Below are 15746 nucleotides of genomic sequence, written 5' to 3' on the forward strand. Positions count from 1 at the left end.
TAAATGCAATTTATCATACAAGACTGTCTCTTTAACCTTTATAACTGTTATATGTTGTCTTAATTTCATTCCAAAGAAGCATACGCAATTTATGTATAATTTCACAGTCTAGATAATAGTACTGCACTGATTTTAAATAACCTAGATATGGCTGACAGTAAAAGAATAGAACAGAATTACAGACACACACAAACATGAAATGTTTAAACTAGTATATTAATACTCAATAAGCATGCTTAAACCCACACACAGATTCACACATTTAGTTATATATATAGATAATTAAAATAAATGATGGGTGATAAAACCTATTGCAAGTCTTCTGTTTTTATGGGCTTCTATGTCATTTTTCAGGTTTCATTGCAATCATAATCTGGCATAATTATAAACATTAGATATATCTGTATGAATAAATTGGTAAACTTTGACTCAATGTGATCTGAAATGCTTGAACAGTAATATTAAATAATAGTAATATACATTTTTTCTAGATGAATCCCTCAACAAGCCCATAAACTGTAATGTTTTAGTCTTTAGTGAGCTCATTAGTGGTCTTCCGGTGACATCTAGTGGTTATAATTGCAATTTTTTATTCAACACTGGGTTTTGAAGCTTTATAAATATTACAGTGTTCTTTTTTACCTAATCTCTGTTAAATTTTGCATGATTGTTTAGAAAAAATACAGATCTAATGCATGTGTGATTATATTACCCCTTTTTTTTTTTTGCAGTTTAATGCCATTCACAACAGAAATCTTTTGTTTTTCAGGCCTGTTTAAATGTTATCTAACCAAAGGACAAAATACAACATATTTTTTCAAAGTTATTGATCTAGAGAGTCCTGAGAATATTACTGCAGTGGTTTGATCAAGACTGAACAAAAAACCAGGTGACCCAAAACATTCAAATTCGTGGACCAATTTTACGAAAAAGGCTATAACTCGGGAACAAAATGAGATATCTTCACCAAACTCAGAACTCATATGCATGAACAAAAACTTTAGTCAAATTATATTTTTTTCCATATCTGCCACTTGGTGGCGCTACAGGATGAAAAAAAACTAAAATGGCTATTACTAAGCAACCGCTGATCCAATCAACTTGAAAATTGGTATGGCCCAATGTGGCATAAGTGTCTATGAGGAATTTCACTTATCTTAAAAAACATGGCCGCCATTGGCCAAACAACTTTAAGCACCTATTTGACAAGGTTAATGGAAGTCGATCGGAACGAAACTCGGTGGGCATGTTCGACTCATTGCCCTAAAGGTCTGTAAGTTTTTTGAAAGAAATTGACCACAACATTGTCACCTCCCACAGAACACAACAAAGCGATTTGATTACAGCGCCAACTATTTTCCAAAAATGATAATGCATCATTTTACTGGAGTTTTACTGGCTGTTTCAATTACACTCTTCCAATAATTGCTTTTCTTACTCGTTGCATTTGGTCTGATGCTCCATGCCATGCTTAGCTCCTCGCTGTGGAACTTTTATTAACGATTTTCAGCCATTTCAATTACAATCATGCAATTATTAATTTCATTATTCATTGTTGCATTTGGTCTGATGCTACATATGCTTAGCTCCTGATGTTGCCGCTGGAATGCTTGGCCCCGTGATTGCTGCTTGCAGCTATATTTAGGGGCCAAGCACCGAAGGTGCGAAGGCACCTATTGTGTTCGTTGGCGTTATTAGGGGCCAAGCACCGAAGGTGCGTAGGCACCTATTGTTTTCGTTGGCGTTATTATTATTCTTCTTCTTCTTCTTCTTCCGCCGCAAGTCTATGGCAGCCCATAGAACCGATTGCGGGAAAGTTGTATAATTTGGCACACTGATAGAGGACAGTCCCAACATTAACTATAGCAAATTTGAAGTCTCTATCTCCTACTCTCTAGCGCCACCACTTGTCCAAACTTTCAATGTTTGTATGCTAATAACTTTTGAACCGTAAGCCAGAAAATGGAAATTATTTTTTCCTCTGAATCCTTGGCTCATGCCAAGTCGAATGAACTCCAAAATTCAAAAATCGCAAGGTTTAGTTTTTTCGCTATTTTCAATTATTCGAAAAACCTACTTTTTCGAACTCGTCCTAGACGGTTAGTCCGATTGCCACGAAAATTGTCTCAGATCATCTTCAGACCATGCTGGCAAAAAGTTATGGAATTCAAGTTGATTCGTCCAACTGTTGTCGAATGACACGTAAACAAATTTGACGAAAAGCACGCAAACATGCACGTGAGGCTATATCCCGGCAACGGTTTGTCATATTGAGACCAAACTTGGCGTGTGTTATAACAAGCATGAACTGAGACTACCTGCAGTGTTTCGACACAGCGCCACCTAGTGGTCAGGAGATATGAAAAATGCATATTTTGGCTTATAACTACTGAATGGTTTGGCCAAAAATCACACAACTGGTCTCTTTAGATTCAGTGAGTCATGTCGAGTCAAATGATATCCAATTTTCCTGTGTCGGCCATTTTAGGCGTCGGCCATTTTGAATTATGATTTAAAATGCTGTATTTTTTGAACGCAGCATCGTATCGTTTCGCAAATAATTACAAAAATATTCGGCTCCATGCCCTGAAGGTACTCAAAAAGTTTGGTGGCAGCGCCACCTTGTGGCCAATAGTTATAATGAAATATCACATAAATGCTAATAACTTTTGAATAAATTAGTCTATTAAAATTAAAATGGTCTCGCTATATTCTGTGGGTCATGCCGAGAGTATTGATACCAATAATGTGAAAATTGGCCTTACTTCCTGTCCGCCATTTTGCTTAATGTTGAAAACCTACTTTTTCGAACTCCTCCTAGACCGTTAGCCCAATTTTCACCAAATTTGACGTGCATCATCTTCAGACCATGCTGGCAAAAAGTTATGGATTTTGTGTCGATATACGTAACGGTTCTCATTTAGCGCATCAACGAATTTGCTGGAAGGGTGCCAAAATGCATTTGAGGCTGTATCTCTGCAACGCTTTGACATATTTGCACCAAATTTTGTATGTGTCATCGCCACCTCACACTGACCATGCCACAGAAATTTGGTGACAGCGCCACCTATTGGTCAAGAGTAATAAACCATTCATTAACCATGAATAATTACACTTGTAAAAATGCTAATAACTTTTTATTGCATTAGCCCATTCGAATGGAACTGGGCTCAAAATATTCCCTGGTTTATGCCGATAACATAGATACCAAATATACCATAGTAAGCTGAACTTCCGGTCCGCCATTTTGATTTATGTTGAAAACCTACTTTGTCGAACTCCTCATCAACCGTAGGTCCGATTTTCACCAAATTCGAATCAAATGATCTTCAGACTATGCTGACTCAAAGTTATGGCTTTTGAGTCGATAGACAAAACCGTTTTCGCATACCACATCGACGAATTTGAGGCACAATGAGAAAATGACACTTGAGGCTGTATCCCTGGAATGCTTTGGCATATTGACACCAAACTTTGTGTGTGTCATTGAAAAGTCACACAGAGTACACCAAATTTATTTTATAACAGTGCCACCTATTGGTCAAGCTTGATAAGCCAAGTAATCATGCTACTAGAGGTGGTATTATAATTTTTTTTTGCCATTTCAATTACAATAATTCCAAAATTGCTGTTATTGCTCATTAATGAATTTGGTGTGATGCTTCATGCGATGCTTAGCTCCTACATTTGCCGTTGGAGTGCTTGGCCCCGTAATTGCTGCTTGCAGCTATATTTAGGGGCCAAGCACCGAAGGTGCGTAGGCACCTATTGTAATCGTTGGCGTTATTATTATTCTTCTTCTTCCGCCGCAAGTCTATGGCAGCCCATAGAACCGATTGCGGGAAAGTTGTATAATTTGGCACACTGATAGAGGACAGTCCCAACATTAACTATAGCAAATTTGAAGTCTCTATCTCCTACTCTCTAGCGCCACCACTTGTCCAAACTTTCAATGTTTGTATGCTAATAACTTTTGAACCGTAAGCCAGAAAATGGAAATTCTTTTTTCCTCTGAATCCTTGGCTCATGCCAAGTCGAATGAACCCCAAAATTCAAAAATCGCAAGGTTTAGTTTTTTCGCTATTTTCAATTATTCGAAAAACCTACTTTTTCGAACTCGTCCTAGACGGTTAGTCCGATTGCCACGAAAATTGGCTCAGATCATCTTCAGACCATGCTGGCAAAAAGTTATGGAATTCAAGTTGATTCGTCCAACTGTTGTCGAATGACACGTAAACAAATTTGACGAAAAGCACGCAAACATGCACGTGAGGCTATATCCCGGCAACGGTTTGTCATATTGAGACCAAACTTGGCGTGTGTTATAACAAGAATGAACTGAGACTACCTGCAGTGTTTCGACACAGCGCCACCTAGTGGTCAGGAGATATGAAAAATGCATATTTTGGCTTATAACTACTGAATGGTTTGTCCAAAAATCACACAACTGGTCTCTTTAGATTCAGTGTGTCATGTCGAGTCAAATGATATCCAATTTTCCTGTGTCGGCCATTTTAGGCGTCGGCCATTTTGAATTATGATTTAAAATGCTGTATTTTTTGAACGCAGCATCGTATCGTTTCGCAAATAATTACAAAAATATTCGGCTCCATGCCCTGAAGGTACTCAAAAAGTTTGGTGGCAGCGCCACCTTGTGGCCAATAGTTATAATGAAATATCACATAAATGCTAATAACTTTTGAATAAATTAGTCTATTAAAATTAAAATGGTCTCGCTATATTCTGTGGGTCATGCCGAGAGTATTGATACCAATAATGTGAAAATTGGCCTTACTTCCTGTCCGCCATTTTGCTTAATGTTGAAAACCTACTTTTTCGAACTCCTCCTAGACCGTTAGCCCATGCCAAAATGCATTTGAGGCTGTATCTCTGCAACACTTTGACATATTTGCACCAAACTTTGTATGTGTCATCGCCACGTCACACTGACCATGCCACATAAATTTGGTAACAGCGCCACCTTTTGGTCAAGAGTAATAAACCATTCATTAACCATGAGTAATTACACTTTTTAAAATGCTAATAACTTTTTAATGCATTAGCCTATTTGAAGGAAACTGGGCTCAAAATATTCCCTGGTTTATGCCGATAACATAGATACCAAATATACCATAGTAAGCTGAACTTCCGGTCCGCCATTTTGATTTATGTTGAAAACCTACTTTGTCGAACTCCTCATCAACCGTAGGTCCGATTTTCACCAAATTCGAATCAAATGATCTTCAGACTATGCTGACTCAAAGTTATGGCTTTTGAGTCGATAGACAAAACCGTTTTCGCATACCACATCGACGAATTTGAGGCACAATGAGAAAATGACACTTGAGGCTGTATCCCTGGAATGCTTTGGCATATTGACACCAAACTTTGTGTGTGTCATTGAAAAGTCACACAGAGTACACCAAATTTATTTTATAACAGTGCCACCTATTGGTCAAGCTTGATAAGCCAAGTAATCATGCTACTAGAGGTGGTATTATAATTTTTTTTTGCCATTTCAATTACAATAATTCCAAAATTGCTGTTATTGCTCATTAATGAATTTGGTGTGATGCTTCATGCGATGCTTAGCTCCTACATTTGCCGTTGGAGTGCTTGGCCCCGTAATTGCTGCTTGCAGCTATATTTAGGGGCCAAGCACCGAAGGTGCGTAGGCACCTATTGTAATCGTTGGCGTTATTATTATTCTTCTTCTTCCGCCGCAAGTCTATGGCAGCCCATAGAACCGATTGCGGGAAAGTTGTATAATTTGGCACACTGATAGAGGACAGTCCCAACATTAACTATAGCAAATTTGAAGTCTCTATCTCCTACTCTCTAGCGCCACCACTTGTCCAAACTTTCAATGTTTGTATGCTAATAACTTTTGAACCGTAAGCCAGAAAATGGAAATTCTTTTTTCCTCTGAATCCTTGGCTCATGCCAAGTCGAATGAACCCCAAAATTCAAAAATCGCAAGGTTTAGTTTTTTCGCTATTTTCAATTATTCGAAAAACCTACTTTTTCGAACTCGTCCTAGACGGTTAGTCCGATTGCCACGAAAATTGGCTCAGATCATCTTCAGACCATGCTGGCAAAAAGTTATGGAATTCAAGTTGATTCGTCCAACTGTTGTCGAATGACACGTAAACAAATTTGACGAAAAGCACGCAAACATGCACGTGAGGCTATATCCCGGCAACGGTTTGTCATATTGAGACCAAACTTGGCGTGTGTTATAACAAGAATGAACTGAGACTACCTGCAGTGTTTCGACACAGCGCCACCTAGTGGTCAGGAGATATGAAAAATGCATATTTTGGCTTATAACTACTGAATGGTTTGTCCAAAAATCACACAACTGGTCTCTTTAGATTCAGTGTGTCATGTCGAGTCAAATGATATCCAATTTTCCTGTGTCGGCCATTTTAGGCGTCGGCCATTTTGAATTATGATTTAAAATGCTGTATTTTTTGAACGCAGCATCGTATCGTTTCGCAAATAATTACAAAAATATTCGGCTCCATGCCCTGAAGGTACTCAAAAAGTTTGGTGGCAGCGCCACCTTGTGGCCAATAGTTATAATGAAATATCACATAAATGCTAATAACTTTTGAATAAATTAGTCTATTAAAATTAAAATGGTCTCGCTATATTCTGTGGGTCATGCCGAGAGTATTGATACCAATAATGTGAAAATTGGCCTTACTTCCTGTCCGCCATTTTGCTTAATGTTGAAAACCTACTTTTTCGAACTCCTCCTAGACCGTTAGCCCAATTTTCACCAAATTTGACGTGAATCATCTTCAGACCATGCTGGCAAAAAGTTATGGATTTTGTGTCGATATACGTAACGGTTCTCATTTAGCGCATCAACGAATTTGCTGGAAGGGTGCCAAAATGCATTTGAGGCTGTATCTCTGCAACACTTTGACATATTTGCACCAAACTTTGTATGTGTCATCGCCACCTCACACTGACCATGCCACATAAATTTGGTAACAGCGCCACCTATTGGTCAAGAGTAATAAACCATTCATTAACCATGAGTAATTACACTTTTTAAAATGCTAATAACTTTTTAATGCATTAGCCTATTTGAAGGAAACTGGGCTCAAAATATTCCCTGGCTTATGCCGATAACATAGATACCAAATATACCACGGTAAGCTGAACTTCCGGTCCGCCATTTTGATTTATGTTGAAAACATACTTTTTCGAACTCCTGATCAACCGTATGTCCGATTTTCACCAAATTCGAATCAAATGATCTTCAGGCTATACTGATTCAAAGTTATGGATTTTGAGTCGATAGACAAAACCGTTTTCGCATACCACATCGACGAATTTGAGGCACAATGAGAAAATGACACTTGAGGCTGTATCCCTGGAATGCTTTGGCATATTGACACCAAACTTTGTGTGTGTCATTGCAAAGTCACACAGAGTACACCAAATTGATTTTATAACAGTGTCACCTATTGGTCAAGCTTGATAAACCAAGTAATCATGCTACTAGAGGTGGTATTGGTGTTTTTTTTTTTTGCCAATTCAAATACAATAATTCCAAAATTGCTGTTATTGCTCATTAATGTATTTGGTGTGATGCTTTATGCGATGCTTAGCTACTACATTTGCCGTTGGAGTGCTTGGCCCCGTAATTGCTGCTTGCAGCTATATTTATTATTATTCTGCTTCTTCTTCTTCCGCCGCAAGTCTATGGCAGCCCATAGAACCGATTGCGGGAAAGTTGTATAATTTGGCACACTGATAGAGGACAGTCCCAGCATTAACTATAGCAAATTTGAAGTCTCTAACTCCAACTCTCTAGCGCCACCACTTGTCCAAACTTTCAATGTTTCTATGCTAATAACTTTTGAACCGTAAGCCAGAAAATGAAAATTCTTTTTTCTTCTGAATCCTTGGCTCATGCCAAGTCGAATGAACCCCAAAATTCAAAAATCGCAAGGTTTAGTTTTTTCGCTATTTTCAATTATTCGACAAACCTACTTTTTCGAACTCGTCCTAGACGGTTAGTCTGATTGCCACGAAAATTGTCTCAGATCATCTTCAGACCAGGCCGGCAAAAAGTTATGGAATTCAAGTTGATTCGTCCAACCGTTGTCGAATGACACGTAAACTAATTTGACGAAATGCATGCAAAAATGCACGTGAGGCTATATCTCGGCAACAGTTTGTCATATTGAGACCAAACTTGGTGTGTGTTTTAACAAGCATGAACTGAGACTACCTGCAGTGTTTCGACACAGCGCCACCTAGTGGTCAGGAGATATGAAAAATGCATATTTTGGCTTATAACTTCTGAATGGTTTGGCCAAAAATCACACAACTGGTCTCTTTAGAATCAGTGAGTCATCTCGAGTCGAATGATATCCAATTTTCCCGTGTCGGCCATTTTAGGCGTCGGCCATTTTGAATTATGTGTTAAAATGCTGTATTTTTTGAACGCAGCATCGTATCGTTTCGCAAATAATTACAAAAATATTCGGCTCCATGCCCTGAAGGTACTCAAAAAGTTTGGTGGCAGCGCCACCTTGTGGCCAATAGTTATAATGAAATATCACATAAATGCTAATAACTTTTGAATAATTTAGACTATTAAAATTAAAATGGTCTCGCTATATTCTGTGGGTCATGCCGAGAGCATTGATACCATTTATGTGAAAATTGGCCATACTTCCTGTCTGCCATTTTGCTTAATGTTGAAAACCTACTTTTTCGAACTCCTCCTAGACCGTTAGTCCAATTTTCACCAAATTTGACGTGAATCATCTTCAGACCATGCTGGCAAAAAGTTATGGATTTCGTGTCGATATACGAAACAGTTCTCATTTAGCGCATCAACGAATTTGCTGGAAGGGTGCCAAAATGCATTTGAGGCTGTATCTCTGCAACGCTTTGACATATTTGCACCAAATTTTGTATGTGTCATCGCCACCTCACACTGACCATGCCACAGAAATTTGGTGACAGCACCACCTATTGGTCAAGAGTAATAAACCATTCATTAACCATGAATAATTACACTTGTAAAAATGCTAATAACTTTTTATTGCATTAGCCCATTCGAATGGAACTGGGCTCAAAATATTCCCTGGTTTATGCCGATAACATAGATACCAAATATACCATAGTAAGCTGAACTTCCGGTCCGCCATTTTGATTTATGTTGAAAACCTACTTTGTCGAACTCCTCATCAACCGTAGGTCCGATTTTCACCAAATTCGAATCAAATGATCTTCAGACTATGCTGACTCAAAGTTATGGCTTTTGAGTCGATAGACAAAACCGTTTTCGCATACCACATCGACGAATTTGAGGCACAATGAGAAAATGACACTTGAGGCTGTATCCCTGGAATGCTTTGGCATATTGACACCAAACTTTGTGTGTGTCATTGAAAAGTCACACAGAGTACACCAAATTGATTTTATAACAGTGCCACCTATTGGTCAAGCTTGATAAGCCAAGTAATCATGCTACTAGAGGTGGTATTATAATTTTTTTTTGCCATTTCAATTACAATAATTCCAAAATTGCTGTTATTGCTCATTAATGAATTTGGTGTGATGCTTCATGCGATGCTTAGCTCCTACATTTGCCGTTGGAGTGCTTGGCCCCGTAATTGCTGCTTGCAGCTATATTTAGGGGCCAAGCACCGAAGGTGCGAAGGCACCTATTGTGTTTGTTGGCGTTATTATTAGGGGCCAAGCACCGAAGGTGCGTAGGCACCTATTGTTTTCGTTGGCGTTATTATTATTATTATTCTTCTTCTTCTTCCGCCGCAAGTCTATGGCAGCCCATAGAACCGATTGCGGGAAAGTTGTATAATTTGGCACACTGATAGAGGACAGTCCCACCATTAACTATAGCTAATTTGAAGTCTCTAACTCCTACTCTCTAGCGCCACCACTTGTCCAAACTTTCAATGTTTGTATGCTAATAACTTTTGAACCGTAAGCCAGAAAATGGAAATTCTTTTTTCCTCTGAATCCTTGGCTCATGCCAAGTCGAATGAACACCAAAATTCAAAAATCGCAAGGTTTAGTTTTTTCGCTATTTTCAATTTTTCGAAAAACCTGCTTTTTCGAACTCGTCCTAGACGGTTAGTCCGATTGCCACGAAAATTGGCTCAGATCATCTTCAGACCATGCTGGCAAAAAGTTATGGAATTCAAGTTGATTCGTCCAACCGTTGTCGAATGACACGTAAACAAATTTGACGAAGAGCACGCAAAAATGCACTTGAGGCTATATCTCAGCAACGGTTTGGCATATTGAGACCAAACTTGGTGTGTGTTATAATAAGCATGACCTGAGACTACCTGCAGTGTTTCGACACAGCGCCACCTAGTGGTCGGGAGATATGAAAAATGCATATTTTGGCTTATATCTTCTGAATGGTTTGGCCAAAAATCACACAACTGGTCTCTTTAGATTCAGTGAGTCATGTCGAGTCGTATGATATGCAAATTTCCCATGTCAGCCATTTTAGGCATCGGCCATTTTGAATTACGTTTTAAAATGCTGTATTTTTTCAACGCAGCATCGTATCGTTTCACAAATAATTACAAAAGTATTCGGCTCCATGCCCTGAAGGTACTCAAAAAGTTTGGTGGCAGCGCCACCTTGTGGTCAAGAGTTATAATGAATTATCACAAAAATGCTAATAACTTTTGAGTAAATTAGACAGTTGAAATGCAAATGGTCTCCCCGTATTCTATGGGTCATGCCGAGAACATAGATACCGATTATGCCAAAATTGGCCATACTTCCTGTCCGCCATTTTGATTAATGATGAAAACCTACTTTTTCGAACTCCTCCTAGACCGTTAGTCCGATTTTCACCAAATTTGACGTGAATCATCTTCAGACCATGCTGGCAAAAAGTTATGGATTTCGTGTCGATATACAAAACGGTTCTGATTTAGCGCATCAACGAATTTGCTGGAAGGGTGCCATAATGCATTTGAGGCTGTATCTCTGCAACGCTTTGACATTTTTGCACCAAACTTTGTATGTGTCATCGCCACCTCACACTGACCATGCCACATAAATTTGGTAACAGCGCCACCTATTGGTCAAGAGTAATGAACCATTCATTAACTATGAATAATTACACTTATAAAAATGCTAGTAACTTTTTAATGCATTAGCCTATTGTAATGAAACTGGCCTCAATATATTCCCTGGCTTATGCCGACAACATAGATACCATATATGCCAGAGTAAGCCGAACTTCCTGTCCGCCATTTTGATTTATGTTGAAAACCTCCTTTTTCGAACTCCTCATCAACCGTTAGTCCGATTTTCACCAAACTTGACTCAGATGATCTGTAGACTGTGCTGACAAAATGTTATGGATTTTGTATCGATAGACAAAACCGTTTTCGCATACCACAGCGACGAATTTGAGGCACAATGCCAAAATGACACTTGAGGCTGTATCTCTGCAATGCTTTGGCATATAGACACCAAACTTTGTTTGTGTCATTGAAAAGTCACACAGAGTACACCAAATTGACTTGATAACAGCACCACCTATTGGTCAATTTTGATAAGCCAGTAGATCATGCTACTAGAGGTTGTATTTATGATTTTTTTAGCCATTTCAATTACAATAATCCTAAAATTGCTGTTATTGCTCATCAATGCATTTGGTGTGATGCTCCATGCCATGCTTAGCTCCTACATTTGCCGTTGGAGTGCTTGGCCCCGTAATTGCTGCTTGCAGCTATATTTATTATTATTATTCTTCTTCTTCCACCCCAAGTCTATGGTAGCCCATAGAACCGATTGCGGGAAAGTTGTATAATTTGGCACACTGATAGAGGACAGTCCCAACATTAACTATAGCAAATTTGAAGTCTCTATCTCCTACTCTCTAGCGCCACCACTTGTCCAAACTTTCAATGTTTGTATGCTAATAACTTTTGAACCGTAAGCCAGAAAATGGAAATTCTTTTTTCCTCTGAATCCTTGGCTCATGCCAAGTCGAATGAACCCCAAAATTCAAAAATCGCAAGGTTTAGTTTTTTCGCTATTTTCAATTATTGGAAAAACCTACTTTTTCGAACTCGTCCTAGACGGTTAGTCCGATTGCCACGAAAATTGGCTCAGATCATCTTCAGACCATGCTGGCAAAAACTTATGGAATTCAAGTTGATTCGTCCAACTGTTGTCGAATGACACGTAAACAAATTTGACGAAAAGCACGCAAACATGCACGTGAGGCTATATCCCGGCAACGGTTTGTCATATTGAGACCAAACTTGGCGTGTGTTATAACAAGCATGAACTGAGACTACCTGCAGTGTTTCGACACAGCGCCACCTAGTGGTCAGGAGATATGAAAAATGCATATTTTGGCTTATAACTACTGAATGGTTTGGCCAAAAATCACACAACTGGTCTCTTTAGATTCAGTGAGTCATGTCGAGTCAAATGATATCCAATTTTCCTGTGTCGGCCATTTTAGGCGTCGGCCATTTTGAATTATGATTTAAAATGCTGTATTTTTTGAACGCAGCATCGTATCTTTTCGCAAATAATTACAAAAATATTCGGCTCCATGCCCTGAAGGTACTCAAAAAGTTTGGTGGCAGCACCACCTTGTGGCCAATAGTTATGATGAAATATCACATAAATGCTAATAACTTTTGAATAAATTAGTCTATTAAAATTAAAATGGTCTCGCTATATTCTGTGGGTCATGCCGAGAGTATTGATACCAATAATGTGAAAATTGGCCTTACTTCCTGTCCGCCATTTTGCTTAATGTTGAAAACCTACTTTTTCGAACTCCTCCTAGACCGTTAGCCCAATTGTCACCAAATTTGACGTGCATCATCTTCCGACCATGCTGGCAAAAAGTTATGGATTTTGTGTCGATATACGTAACGGTTCTCATTTAGCGCATCAACCAATTTGCTGGAAGGGTGCCAAAATGCATTTGAGGCTGTATCTCTGCAACACTTTGACATATTTGCACCAAACTTTGTATGTGTCATCGCCACGTCACACTGACCATGCCACATAAATTTGGTAACAGCGCCACCTTTTGGTCAAGAGTAATAAACCATTCATTAACCATGAGTAATTACACTTTTTAAAATGCTAATAACTTTTTAATGCATTAGCCTATTTGAAGGAAACTGGGCTCAAAATATTCCCTGGCTTATGCCGATAACATAGATACCAAATATACCACGGTAAGCTGAACTTCCGGTCCGCCATTTTGATTTATGTTGAAAACATACTTTTTCGAACTCCTGATCAACCGTATGTCCGATTTTCACCAAATTCGAATCAAATGATCTTCAGGCTATACTGATTCAAAGTTATGGATTTTGAGTCGATAGACAAAACCGTTTTCGCATACCTCATCGACGAATTTGAGGCACAATGAGAAAATGACACTTGAGGCTGTATCCCTGGAATGCTTTGGCATATTGACACCAAACTTTGTGTGTGTCATTGAAAAGTCACACAGAGTACACCAAATTGATTTTATAACAGTGTCACCTATTGGTCAAGCTTGATAAACCAAGTAATCATGCTACTAGAGGTGGTATTGGTGTTTTTTTTTTTTTGCCATTTCAAATACAATAATTCCAAAATTGCTGTTATTGCTCATTAATGTATTTGGTGTGATGCTTTATGCGATGCTTAGCTACTACATTGCCGTTGGAGTGCTTGGCCCCGTAATTGCTGCTTGCAGCTATATTTATTATTATTATTCTTCCTCTTCTTCCACCCCAAGTCTATGGTAGCCCATAGAACCGATTGCGGGAAAGTTGTATAATTTGGCACACTAATAGAGGACTGTCTGAACATTAACCGTAGCAAATTTGAAGTCTCTAACTCAAACTCTCTAGCGCCACCAATTGTCTAAACTTTCAAAAACTTGATGCTAATAACTCTTGAACCGTAAGCCACAAAATGAAAATTCTTTTTTCCTGTGATTCCTTGGCTCATGCCGAGTCGAATGGACACCGAAATTCAAAAATCGCAAGGTTTAGTTTTTTCGCTATCGTCAATTGTTCGTAAAACCTACTTTTTCGAACTCGTCCTAGGCCGTTGCACCGATTGTCACGAAAATTGAATCAGATAATCTTCAGACCATGCTGGCAAAAAGTTATGGAATTCAAGTTGATTTCTCAAACCGTTTCCGAATAGCTCATGAACGAATTCTTCGAAAAGCACGCAAACGTGAACGTGAGGCTATATCTCCGCAACGGTTTGGCCTATTGAGACCAATCTTGGTGGGTCTTATAACAACCATTCCCTGGGACTACCTGCAGTGTTTCGGCGCTGTGCCCCCTAGTGGTCAGGAGATATGAAAAATGCATGTTTTTGCTCATAACTTCTGAATGGTTTTGCCAAAAATCGCAAAAGTGGTGTCTTTAGATTCAGTGCATCATTCCGAGTCGAATGATACCGAATTTTACCAATTCGGCCATTTTGGGCGTCGGCCATTTTGAATTTAGTTGTAAATTGCTGTATCTTAAGAATGAAGTTCCGTATCATTTCGCAAATAATTACAAAAATGTCCGGCTCCATGCCCTGAATGTACACAAAAAAATTGGGGGCAGCGCCACCTTGTGGTCAATAGTTATAACGATTTTTTGAAAAATGCTAATAACTTTTGCATACATTAGCCTATTGTAACAAAGCTGATGTTGATAGATTCCTTGGGTCATGCCGAGAACACAGATACCCCATTTGTCAATTTTGACAAAATTTCCTGTCCGCCATTTTGATTCATGTTGAAAACCTACTTTTTCGAACTCCTCCTAGACCGTTGCTCAGATTTTCACCAAATTTGATTTGGATCATCTTCAGACCATGCTGGCAAAAAGTTATGGAATTTGTGTCGATACACGTAACCGTTTTCAATTAGCGTACCAACGAATTTGCTGGAAAGATGCCAAACTGCATCTGAGGCTGTATCTCTGCAAAGGTTGGAGATATTTACACAAAACTTAATATGTGACATTGTCACATCACATTGACCACGCCACATCATTTTGGTCACAGCGCCACCTATTGGTCAAGAGTAATAAACCAATCAATAACCGCTAATTATTACATTTCCAATAATGCTAATAACTTTTGATTGCATTAGCCTATTATCATGAAACATGTCTCAACATGTTCCTTGGGACATGCCGACAACATACATACCAATTATGTCATATTAAGCAAAACTTCCTGTCCGCCATTTTGATTCATGTTGAAAACCTTTTTTTTTTAAACTCATCCTCAACCGTTTGTCTGATTTTCACCAAAATTGAATCAGATCATCTTCAGACCGTGCTGACAAAAAGTTATGGATTTCGTGTCAATAGACAAAACCGTTTTTGTACAGCGCTGCTTCAGATGTCAGGCATCTTCACAAAATGAGTCTGAGGCTATATCTCTGCAAAGCTTTGTTGTAATTAAGCCAAACTCGTGTGTGCCATTGTCTAACATGGAGAATAGGCTCACAGACACTCACACACAGAAATGAAATGGTTCAACTATTATATGAATAATCAATAAGCATGATTACACACACACACACACACACACAGAGAAGTACATGCCCACACATTTTGTTGTATGTAGATATTTGAAATAAATTATAGGTGACACACAACTCACAGAAAGACTTCTTTTCTTACATTTCTATGTCAGGTTTCATTGCATTCATATTCTGACATAATAGTAAACATTTGATATAC

General features: G+C 38.7%; 2 long non-coding RNA genes across 3 annotated transcripts in view; one reads left to right on the forward strand and one right to left on the reverse strand.

Annotated features, from left to right (window-relative positions):
- LOC127957739 (uncharacterized) overlaps window positions 1-15746 on the reverse strand; it is a 180308-nt gene that overhangs the window by 107943 nt on the left and 56619 nt on the right. Inside the window, exon 3 of one of the 2 annotated variants that reach the window (XR_008153837.1) lies at window positions 10611-11293. The exons of the other annotated variant lie outside the window; for it this stretch is intronic. This is a non-coding gene — a long non-coding RNA (uncharacterized LOC127957739). Of the gene's footprint in view, window positions 1-10610; window positions 11294-15746 lie in introns of those variants that run through there. 2 annotated transcript variants of the gene reach the window in all.
- LOC127957741 (uncharacterized) overlaps window positions 9013-15746 on the forward strand; it is a 65158-nt gene continuing 58424 nt past the window's right edge. Inside the window, exon 1 of the long non-coding RNA XR_008153841.1 lies at window positions 9013-9686. This is a non-coding gene — a long non-coding RNA (uncharacterized LOC127957741). The remainder of the gene's footprint in view (window positions 9687-15746) is intronic.

Source organism: Carassius gibelio, chromosome B5 (assembly GCF_023724105.1).
Source record: "Carassius gibelio isolate Cgi1373 ecotype wild population from Czech Republic chromosome B5, carGib1.2-hapl.c, whole genome shotgun sequence".
Classification (NCBI taxonomy): domain Eukaryota; kingdom Metazoa; phylum Chordata; class Actinopteri; order Cypriniformes; family Cyprinidae; genus Carassius; species Carassius gibelio.